Source organism: Acinonyx jubatus, chromosome B1 (assembly GCF_027475565.1).
Source record: "Acinonyx jubatus isolate Ajub_Pintada_27869175 chromosome B1, VMU_Ajub_asm_v1.0, whole genome shotgun sequence".
Classification (NCBI taxonomy): Eukaryota; Metazoa; Chordata; class Mammalia; order Carnivora; family Felidae; genus Acinonyx; species Acinonyx jubatus.
This window is the reverse complement of record NC_069382.1, coordinates 53,492,554-53,503,049: the sequence shown is the minus strand read 5'-3', so window position 1 is coordinate 53,503,049 and position 10,496 is coordinate 53,492,554. Positions and strand designations below refer to the sequence as shown.

General features: G+C 36.9%; 1 long non-coding RNA gene across 1 annotated transcript; it reads left to right on the top strand.

The window, feature by feature from the left end:
• The first annotated feature begins 675 nt into the window (after positions 1 to 675).
• LOC128314223 (uncharacterized) lies at positions 676 to 7,132 on the top strand. Its single transcript, XR_008295714.1, has 3 exons — positions 676 to 1,237; positions 4,205 to 4,325; positions 6,728 to 7,132. It is a non-coding gene; the product is annotated as an uncharacterized LOC128314223 (long non-coding RNA).
• Positions 7,133 to 10,496: the final 3,364 nt, after the last annotated feature.

Below are 10,496 nucleotides of genomic sequence, written 5' to 3'. Positions count from 1 at the left end.
CAAATGCAGATATTTTAGTTTAAGTTATAGCACAATCTAGACCAAAGAGTAAAATCTCTATGAGAATTTAGCTAAAGGAAAACGTATAGCTGCTGTTGAAAATGAAACATTTGCAATCTCCAAAGACTCTTGTTTATCTGAGGCTACCTCGAGGATGTACTTTGGGGGGCAGTGATTTGCAATTCCATCACAGCCCCCAGGAACAAATGAGCAAACCAACCAGATCACAGATAGATACCTTAGTTGTTGATTCACACTGGCTAACTGGAATTTCTTAAAGCTCCAGCTTGGGGAAAAGTAAAGTTCGTGAGGTTAATGAGAGACTACCTGCCTTGATTCATCCTTTAAATTCTTGAATTTGTCAACTATTTTCAAGTGTTCGTTCATGGCCCCCTTATTTCCCTGATGTATCATTTAATTCACAAAACTGCACATTTGGCATTTCTTTAAATCACAAATTATAATTCTGCACTAAATCCTGCAACATGTCAGACTGAGTTGAGTCCCATATATCTTTTGTTTGGCAGGAACTATTCTAGTGCTTAATGAAGGCTGCGTTGGCTGATCCCTCTGTGCCTTAATTTGTCTGGCCACAGTAGTAGGTTTTTGTCTTCTCCAGAAAATGACTCTGTAGCCAGTGTTTTTCATTTATATTGCTTCATAGCCATTGCATGCTTCATTTTACTTGGAAGCCTACTTTCTTTGGGCTTTCCTTGCCAACAGATCACTCCCCACTTTCTGACTTTATCATCTTTATTACAACAATCTGGGGGGGAGCAGTACATAGCTGCACGCCATGATCAAAACACTTCTTTTGACATTTGGGTTAATGCCACGACTTTGATATCTGAAAATGAAGCTAATACTGGAAAGAGCCTTTCACACAATTGGTACAAATGTTATCTTTCCCACCAGTGTTTTACTGGATGATGCAGTTTAATTAACATTTGCACATTCATGTCAAAAGCTCTGTCATTCCTTGCTGTCTAAACCTTTCATTAGTTGTTACTTCCTGGGAGTCAGTGGCACCCCAGCACTGAAGGCATAGTTGAAGTAGCAATTAATTCTGGCTTATTTTTAGCTATGATTGGTAGACTAGAGACTGCGTTGATGCTTCTATTTTCAGTTGCTGGCTTATGTATTTGGCCGAAGGTAGTTGCCCCTCAAGAGATAAGGGAGAAGATGTTAACTGGCTGTCGAATTTAAGTGAGGATTGTGATATAAAAACAGAAAACTGGTATGGTGATGATCTTTTTTTTCCCTTTTAACTTTAAAAACACCTTATCTGACTTATTTGGAATATAATTTGAGGTTGAAAAGCTAGAAGAATTACTAGAGAAATGCATGCTTAGGGAAGGGGAATCTTGAAGAGGGTATGTGTAAGAAGAATGTGTGTGAGAACAGGACAGGATGATTAGACAACATTGGGAAAGGGAATGAAGCACTGACAGGGGATATGTGTTTGCTCACATTGAAGTTTCTTTCTTGTTGGGGGTACTCTGTGAGCATAACTTTCCTCGCTTCTCTCAGCCCCCTGAATTCACTCTGCCATGAGGGAGTGGGAGTTCCCTCTCGCTGGTGAGGTGGGAAGGAGAAGCTCAGCATTCTCTCCTTTCTCTTGTGAGTGGGCTTCCCATAGAGAACTTTTTTCTTTTCATTTCCATGTTGTAAATCTAACAGAGGCACGTCTCCAGGCATGTGTCTAGAATGGAGAAATCTTTCTAATTCTGAGGTTCAATATTATGAAGTTCACTTGTCCATTTTCTCTAATTAACACCTTTATAAGGAATAAAGGCAATATTTTGGCAGCTGTAAGACAATAGCACCACGTATGGAGGGGACAAGTAGAATTATATCAGTTAAAGTCACACTATGCTCGAAGTGATAAAATATTATTTGAAGATAGACTATGATTGGTTAAATTGCATGTTGCAAACCCTAGGGTAATCACTGAAAAAAGAGATATGTAAGTTAATAGAGGAGATAAAATGGAACACAAAATATGTTATCAAAATCAAAATAGGGAAAAAATAACAAAGAAAAATAGATGAGAAAAATAGAAAACAAATAGAAGGGGCACCTGGATGACTCAGTCGGTTAAGCACCCAACTTGGGTCATGATCTCACAGTTTGTGAGTCTGAGCCCTGCATCAGGATCTCTGCTGTCAGCACAGTCTGCTTCGGATTCTCTGTCCCCCTCCCCACCCCACTTCTGCCCCTCTCCCCCCTCTCTCAAAAATAAACACCTAAAAACATAAAAGAAAACAAACAGCAAGATAATAGACTCCAACCCAGCCATATCAATAAAAAATTAAACATGAAATGTCTAAACATTTTATTAAAAGGGAGAGGTTGTCAGAATGGATTAAAAAAATCGAGATCCAAATGTATGTTACCTAGAAGAAAAGCATAAGGATAGATAAGTTGAGAGTAAAAGATGTACCCTGCAAATACTAACCAAGAGCAGGATAGATTGCCTATTTTAGTATTGTACGAAGTAGCCTATGGGACAAGGCTTACAAGCAGGTATAATCATGAGAGAATGAAATCATCTAGAAAGCAAAGCAAACCTAACATGTATGTTCCTAATGACAGAGCTTTAAGATACAGCAAGCGAAAACTGGCAGGACTGAAAACAGAAATAGACAAATTCAGCAATTATATTTGGAGATTTCAACACTTCTTGGTAATTGAAAGGACAAGCAGAGAGGAGATCACTAAGGATGTGGAAGACTTGAACGTTACCATCAACCTACTTGAACTACTTCACATTTATAGAAGACTATACCCAACAGTGACAGAATACGTGTGCCTTTGGGATGCACATAGAACATTCACGAAGTCAGGCATATATTGGGTCATAAAACAAGTCTCGATAAACTTTAAAAGACAAATCATACAGAGTGCATGATCATTAACAGAATTAAATTAGAAATCAATTATAGAAAGATATCTGGAAAATCTAAAAATATATGGAAATTAAACACTGTAATTCTACATAATCCAGGGCAAAGAGGAAATCTCAAAGGAAATCAGGAAATTTTTTGAATTGAATGACAGTGAAAACATTACATATCAAAATTTGTGGGATGCAGCTAAAACAGTGCGTAGAAGGATATTTATGGCGATAAATCCTAGTATTATAAAGAATAAAACCTTTGTCAGTAAGAAACTAGACAAAGGAGAAAATTAAACCCACAACATTTTGCATACAATTTCAGGTGATCCTAGAGCCTTTTGAAACCCATCATAAATTTAGATTAAGAATCCCTGATCTTCAAAGATTAATCCTAAATTTGTATCTCCATAATCAGACCTCTTTCTTGAGCCCCAGAACGTTCTATTTAAGTGATTTCAGGGCATCTACAATGAAGTATTTCACAGTCACCTAAAACTCAAAACTTATAAGAGGTAGTGCATTAACTTTTCCTTCCTCCCCCTTTCTTTGCTCCCTCACTCCTCTCTCCCCCATTTCTCCTCTTCCTTTCTCCTTTTCTAAACCTAAACCAAAGAACAATGCCACCATTCACTCAGCTGCAACATCCTGGGCATCTTTCTTCTCCCTCATTCACACATCTAATCATTTACAGAATCCTGATTATCCTACCTCCCAAATCCCTCAAATCCACCCATTTCTCTGCATTCCTTTTGCCACTGTCCTCGAACGGGTCACCAACGTATCCTAAGTAGATTATATAATAGCTTCCTCACTTCCCTTCATTGTCTCCTGCATAGTCTGTCCTCCAACATTTTCACTTTCAATAGGCAGTCAGAGTGATATTTCAAAAAGAGTAATGTGATCTTGTCACACCCCTGTTTATAACCTTTCTCTAGCTTTGCTGTGTTCTTGGAGTTAATTCTTGTTCCCTGGCTTATGACTTTTCATGATGGGGATCCTGCTTATCTCATGGACCTTACTCTCTCCTCATGTTGTGCTATCAACTTTCTCTTTCTTCCAGGTCTTCCAGATGCTATTCATTTCATCTGGAATATTTTTCCTAACCCATTTCCCTTTTCCCTTCTCCCTTATTCCTACTCATCCTTTAGACCTAGCTTAGCTGTCGCTTCTCTGTCAGGACTTCCCACATCTCCTTCTGCTGACTGCTTGTCTTCACCTCCAAAGGATCCAATGTCCCTGCTAAGAATCTCATTGCATTTTATCATTCTGAATTGTAATTTCTGACTTGTGAATCTCCCTTACCAGGCTGTACTATAATGTTTATCCTGTGGATAAAATCATGGTGCATTCTTTTTGACAATCTGTGGTAATATAAGAAGCATTCTGCAATTCTTAATCACTTGGGAAAATATATGGCCAAAATAATGTAAGTAGAAAGTAGACATTCAGTAAATATTCATATAATTAATGTACTTTATCTGTGATTTCACATTGTCATATGCCATTATCATAACAAATGCTACTAAAGATTTTTTTCTCTATTCCATTGACAAGGAAAATATAATTGTTTTGTTAATAAGTGTTGGTACTGTGTTGGATAGGTTATGAAGACAAATTAAATGTTACAGTTTTCTCTCAATTTTCTGTGTATCTTATTATATTTTCTCCTCACTGAGGAGAATTCTGAGCACAGAGTTACGGATATTAGGTTGAAAATGTAGGCTCTAAAGACCTCAGCCTCCGAACTAAATGTAAAATTGATGGGCTTTGACTACGCTAAGTCATTTTACTTGGCTTTCATTTATAAGTTCATAATTGTAATTACCCATTCTCTCCTGCTCCTTTGCTATGAACATTCAAGTGGTCAGTACTAAAATTACACTATGCCATCACCAAATGTCCAGCACCAAACCCTTATTAGGCTAACAACAGACTCATTAGAGATTAGAAGGGGTCACTATGCCCTTTTGGCTTGGCTTTCATACATTGTACTCTACTTTGGTGGAAAAACAAAATCATTAAAATAAAGTTATGCACGAATAGCCATTAAACCTTGTTATAAACATTTGGCTCATTTAACTGTGTATGGAGTTGGTTATATTTGTTCATCAAGTTATCCTGATAAAAGTGGTAAAGAATTTGGGGATGTTTTAAAAATAACCTACAGTTATGTGCCGATGATTTTAGTTTAATTTATAATACTGTAGGAAGAAAATAAGTAGCAAAGTAAATATGGCCAGGCTTGGTTGAGTTGTATTTCTTTGTCATCTCTAACCATAAATATAACACATTTAGAAGTATTTTTGCACTTCTATAACCCTGGAGCTATAAGAAGGAAAAGACTTATCAGTCATACAGTAAATGAATTGGAACCAGACTTTGCAGGTATTCAATTTCCCATAAATATATTATTCTAATAAAAGACTCCTACCAAAAGATTAATGCTGCATTTTAATCTGATGTTGGCTTTTTCGGTTGTTATTTTTTGGTAATTCCAGTCAACGATCAGTTTATTGGTGTTATTTACACATTTGTTCATTCATTCAACAAATTTTTATTTATTTGGTATGTATCAGGGACTGTGTGGTTGGGGTTCCAGAGATGAATAACATACAATCTATGATGTCAAGGGGCAGAGCTATGGTACCGGCTCTGGGTGCTCTATGCATCCATGTGTATCTATTGGGCTTCCTTCTCTGTGAGGAACCTTAGGTCATGGTCCCGGGACTCCGAGGAGAACCTTTGCCATGGTGTCTCTCTCTGGAGCCCTGTGGACCTGGTAGGGGCATGTCCAATGGCTGCTCTGAGTTGGATGTTTTCCGTTTAAAATGTTCAGAGGGCTGACTCTAAGTCTGGCTCCGGGTTATCATTTTTCCTCAAATAAATACTCTAATTCCATTTAGGGTTTGATTGATCTTTTACTTAATTTAGAAAGAAGCTTCACTGATGCATTACATTTGTTTCTTTGCAATGTCAAAGAATACTACCGTTATGATTGGTGCCATTTGTGATAAACAAAGAGGAAGAAGCTTACAACAGGGCTGAAGATTCAAAGCCTCTCTCCCAACTGACATGGGTTTGTGCTGGGACATCACCTCTAGGCTGGTGCAACCCGCATGCCAACACAATAGATACATTTCTCTAGGCTTTTAAACTTTTGTTATGTTTTGTGACTTCAAGGTTTCTTTCTTTTTTCCTCTAGGGAATAGAAATATGTATTTTTTCCCCCATTTTATAGGCAAACCACTTCAATAGAACATGGCTGGCAGCCATATGGTCATATATGAATCCAACAACCAATTTAGCAAAGAAAACTGCTTGTAACAAGTTTTGGATATGCCATCCCAGGTATTACTTTGATGATAAACAAGGAGATGATTGCCAAGAAAATGATAGTAACATATATAAAAAGGTACGTTCCCTTGAGTCATTTAATCATGGTCCAATTATTAGTTACCATCTATTTGAAGTGAAGTCCATGGCACTTGTAGGAGGTACTTAACACGTTTTATGTATAATTTTATAGCAAAAATATGGTGTTAATTTTCAAGCAGCTTACAATCTAGTAAACTTTTGAATGAGTGCTTGTACTGCCCTTATCTGGAACTTCTAGGTCTAGACTTTTGGCTGGCATGGCTTCCAGAACTGGCTTTATGACTCTATTTCAGAACCAGTGTTTCTAGCCAAAACTAATAAGTGGGGAATGGCTCAAAGATGGAAAAACAAAACAAAGCAAAACTTAAGTTAACTAAACACATTAGAATCTCATAAAGAGTTATTAGGAATTTGGGGGAAATGGCTCATCTCAGTTTTTGTTTTATGTTACAGGCTATCACTTCCCTGGATGGTTCCTTCTGGTCTGACATTTGCAGAATCAAAGCTTTAGCCAGACGGCCATCACTCTTCACATGCAGGCGCACACGTGGTGTGTAGTTAGAATTCTTTTCTTCTACAATCAGGAGTGGATAAAAGGGAAAACAAAAGTATTAGGGTATTTTATGAATTTTGTTTACACTTTACGGAAAGGTGACTGTTGAACCTGTCTGGGGAAATTAAATACTCCATAACCATTCATAGATGTGATAAGTGCACACTGATAGCCACGTGAACACAGTGATGAATATTTCTTCTGAAGAAATCTATAGTAGTTTGATTTTATCAGCTATTTTCAGTTATGTTACTATTTCAACATTTAGATATTTATTGAATGTACCATAAAAATAAACTTGGCTGAATTTCTGAACGGAACTTGTCAGGTGTCAAAAATTATAATACAATTCAAATTAATAGGATATTACAACTATGATGACAGTTGAGGAACTATCCACAAAATACCAACAAGTCTGACTTCTGGAAGGAGATAGAAACATTTCTCTAAAATATTTTACAAGCAGAGATAAAGAGGAATTTCTTCTTTCTCTTTCATTGAACAGCAATGGAATTAACAATTAAGATTTTTAGAAAATCACTAAAATGGGTGCGCCTGGGTGGCTCAGTTGGTTGAGCACCCGACTCTTGATTTCGGCTCAGGGCATGGCCAAGGTTGTGGGATAGAGCCTGCTAGAGTCTCTCTCTCTCTCTCTTTCTCTCTCTCCCTCTGACCCTCTCCCCCCATCGTGCTCTCTCTCTAAAAAAATTAAAAAAACACTAAAATGTAGGCCATGACATTTTCCATATATGAAGCATGACAACCAGCTGCAGCTGGTAAAGTCATACAATCACGAAGTCAGAGAGCAAAGAACTGAAATGTACTCCAGTGCTGTTTCTTTTTGAGAAGCTTTCACATGTACACCAGTAACGTGCAGGGGTGCAAGTGCTGGGAAAGGGTTAAATACTGAGACTACCATTCCTTCAAAGCTGTTTCCCATGAATCTCTTGACTTTCAAACAGTTTAACACAATGTGACCCTTACAATATGTAGAAGTCATGACATGATCCAGGAAGTTTACCAAAGCGTTTGTACTGTTTTATTTAGCCTGGCATCTAGTATTCTAGGGTGTTTACAAAACAATATGGATTCCTTAGAGAATACCCAAAGTGCACTACCTACCTCAAAGAAGAGAAGCTTAGAAAAATTTTAGAAAAGGATTATAACATGTAGTAAATATTAGCTGAATTTCTCTGTAAAAAGCCTGTTTTACGCTGGTTACTTCATCTAACTTTGAATTTGAATTCAGACTTAGGGGCAAATGGTCAGATTTTATATTTCAAAGCATAATTACTTTTTATGGCTACAGGAGAACGAGTGCTGTCATGGGAAGAATTTCTAGTATGTTAGAAAATTGCCCACCATTGTATAGTCTTAGTTGAATTTAAGAGATGCTCAAATTTAGGCTTTGTTCTTGACTTGTATTTGGTTTAAAATCTTAAATTATTTTGTGGTTATTTTTCTTCACGCATAAATAGGAAAAAATAATCACAACCTGCCTTTTGGGGCTCCTATAGAAATTAATAAAATAAAAGAAAAATCAATCTTGGTTAATATTTAAGATGCTGATGAACAAGGGTCGATAACAACATTGTATCTAATTGCCATCCAAATTCTTCAGAAGGCAGTAGCTAACTTTCAGTGAGTCTTCTGGACTTGCCACATCTTAGTACGAATTTATATCGAAATGGGTTGGAAGTCTAAACTTTAAAGGACTGGAGAAACATTATCCTTCACATGCCATTAGAGTGATCTGTCTAAAAAGCAAAATTTATCATTTTCTTTCAGTGTTAAAAGTTCCTCAGTGATATCTCCATCATGTTGAAGACACACGTTGTATACGCCATATTGCATGATGCAGTTTTGATTATCTTTTTCATCTTTGGCTGCTGCCATCACCCCCAATTTATACCCTGTACTTCACTTCTACACACTTCGTAGAGCTCCCTGAAGGCACCAAGCTCTCCCAAGCTTTCCTGCCTTCATATATGTCATTCCCTCTGCCTGATGTGCCATATCCTCGCTACCTTCCATCACCAACCTAGTGAACTTTTTGTTCAATCTTAGAAATTCAGCTTATATCACCTTCTTCATGTAACTTTTGCTAACCTTCCCATTGCCCGAAAGAATGCTACATTTGTTTTATGACTGACCCCCAAATACACTGTGGGTTCCTGAAGTGTACGTTCCCTATTCTATATATCTTTGTATCCCCAGCGTCTAGCTCAGTGGAGCTGATTGAACAAATAAATAAATAGATGAAACTCTGATACAAATTATGCAGTATCTCTCTGGAAGCATCTGGGGTTAGGTACTAAAAATACATTAAAGCACTCCACCTTTCTAAGAATGGTAACTGAGAGATGGGAGTCAAGAATCAGGCACTTGAAGTTTAAAGTGATGACTTTGTTCATGACAAAGCCTGGGTTGGAGAACATGGCTTAGGTATGTGGCAGTGGTGGGTTTCCTACTAGAACCCAAGAATTAGACATAATATTTTCCTGAGTCAAAGCAGTTATGGACAACCAGAGGCCTGGACAACCTCCTTATTTAGGTACAGAGTTTTGACCACTAAAGTTATGACATGATCAAGAGTAGACCAGAACACATACATATGGTCAGATCCCAAAGAGAAAGAGGAAAGAGCTGATCTAGGATTGCCTACTTTTTGTTTCAAATTTATGAGTAAGTTAAGACAATATTTCTCCCTTGGGAAAGAATTAGTGTAGGCACAGAGAGACCAGAGGAGTCATTTGAATGGATATCCTTCTGCATGTGAACATGAAATCAGGGCAAAGGGAGATCCCCTCTTCTCCTTCCTCTGGTACTACTGACAGTTATATTTTTTTTCTGCTAATGGCATTACTCTTCTCCCAGTTATCTAAGTGTAATTAGAGAGACATTGCTCTAGTTTATAGCTCATCTCCCACAAAAAGGAATTGGCACTGATCTTTCAGCCTATGTCTAGTCGCAGCACTAATTGTTGGTATCTGATCTTTTAATTATTTAAATATAAAAGTAATAACTGATTACTTTGAAAGTAACAAATGCTTCCAATAAATAAAAACAAGCCTGCCTAGAAGTATCCTAGTCTTCCAGCACTTTTTCCTGTCTGAAGATAACTACTGTTCATATACATATCTCTAGACTTCTTTCTATGCATTTACACATGTGTAGACATAAAGATTTTTGAAGACTGCAAATACTTAATAATAACTGGTAGACATATTCCTATTTCCTATCTTATTTGTTTACCTCATTCCTTTTATAATTTCTTTCAGCATTTCCCTATTGCTGGATATTTAGGTTGTTTGTAATTTGTTACTACTACAAAGAGCAAAGTACTTACTATTTTTGTAAGAGAGATTCACAAATAAAACTGTTGAGTCAAGTAATCTGTACATTATAATTTTGGTAGGCATTTTCATATATGCTTTACTACACTATATTTTATCTATATGATTATACACACACTATATATATTGTCTGTACTAACAATATATCAAGTTCCTATTTCCTGAGACTTACGGACTCTGGAAATTACACAGCTTTCCAGTTTTTACCAATAGGGTGGATAAAACACGTCTTATTGTTTTAATCCCATTTCCTTTATTACTTATGATGTTGAACATGATTTTGCATGGTTATTAGTCTTTTTCATACTTTCTA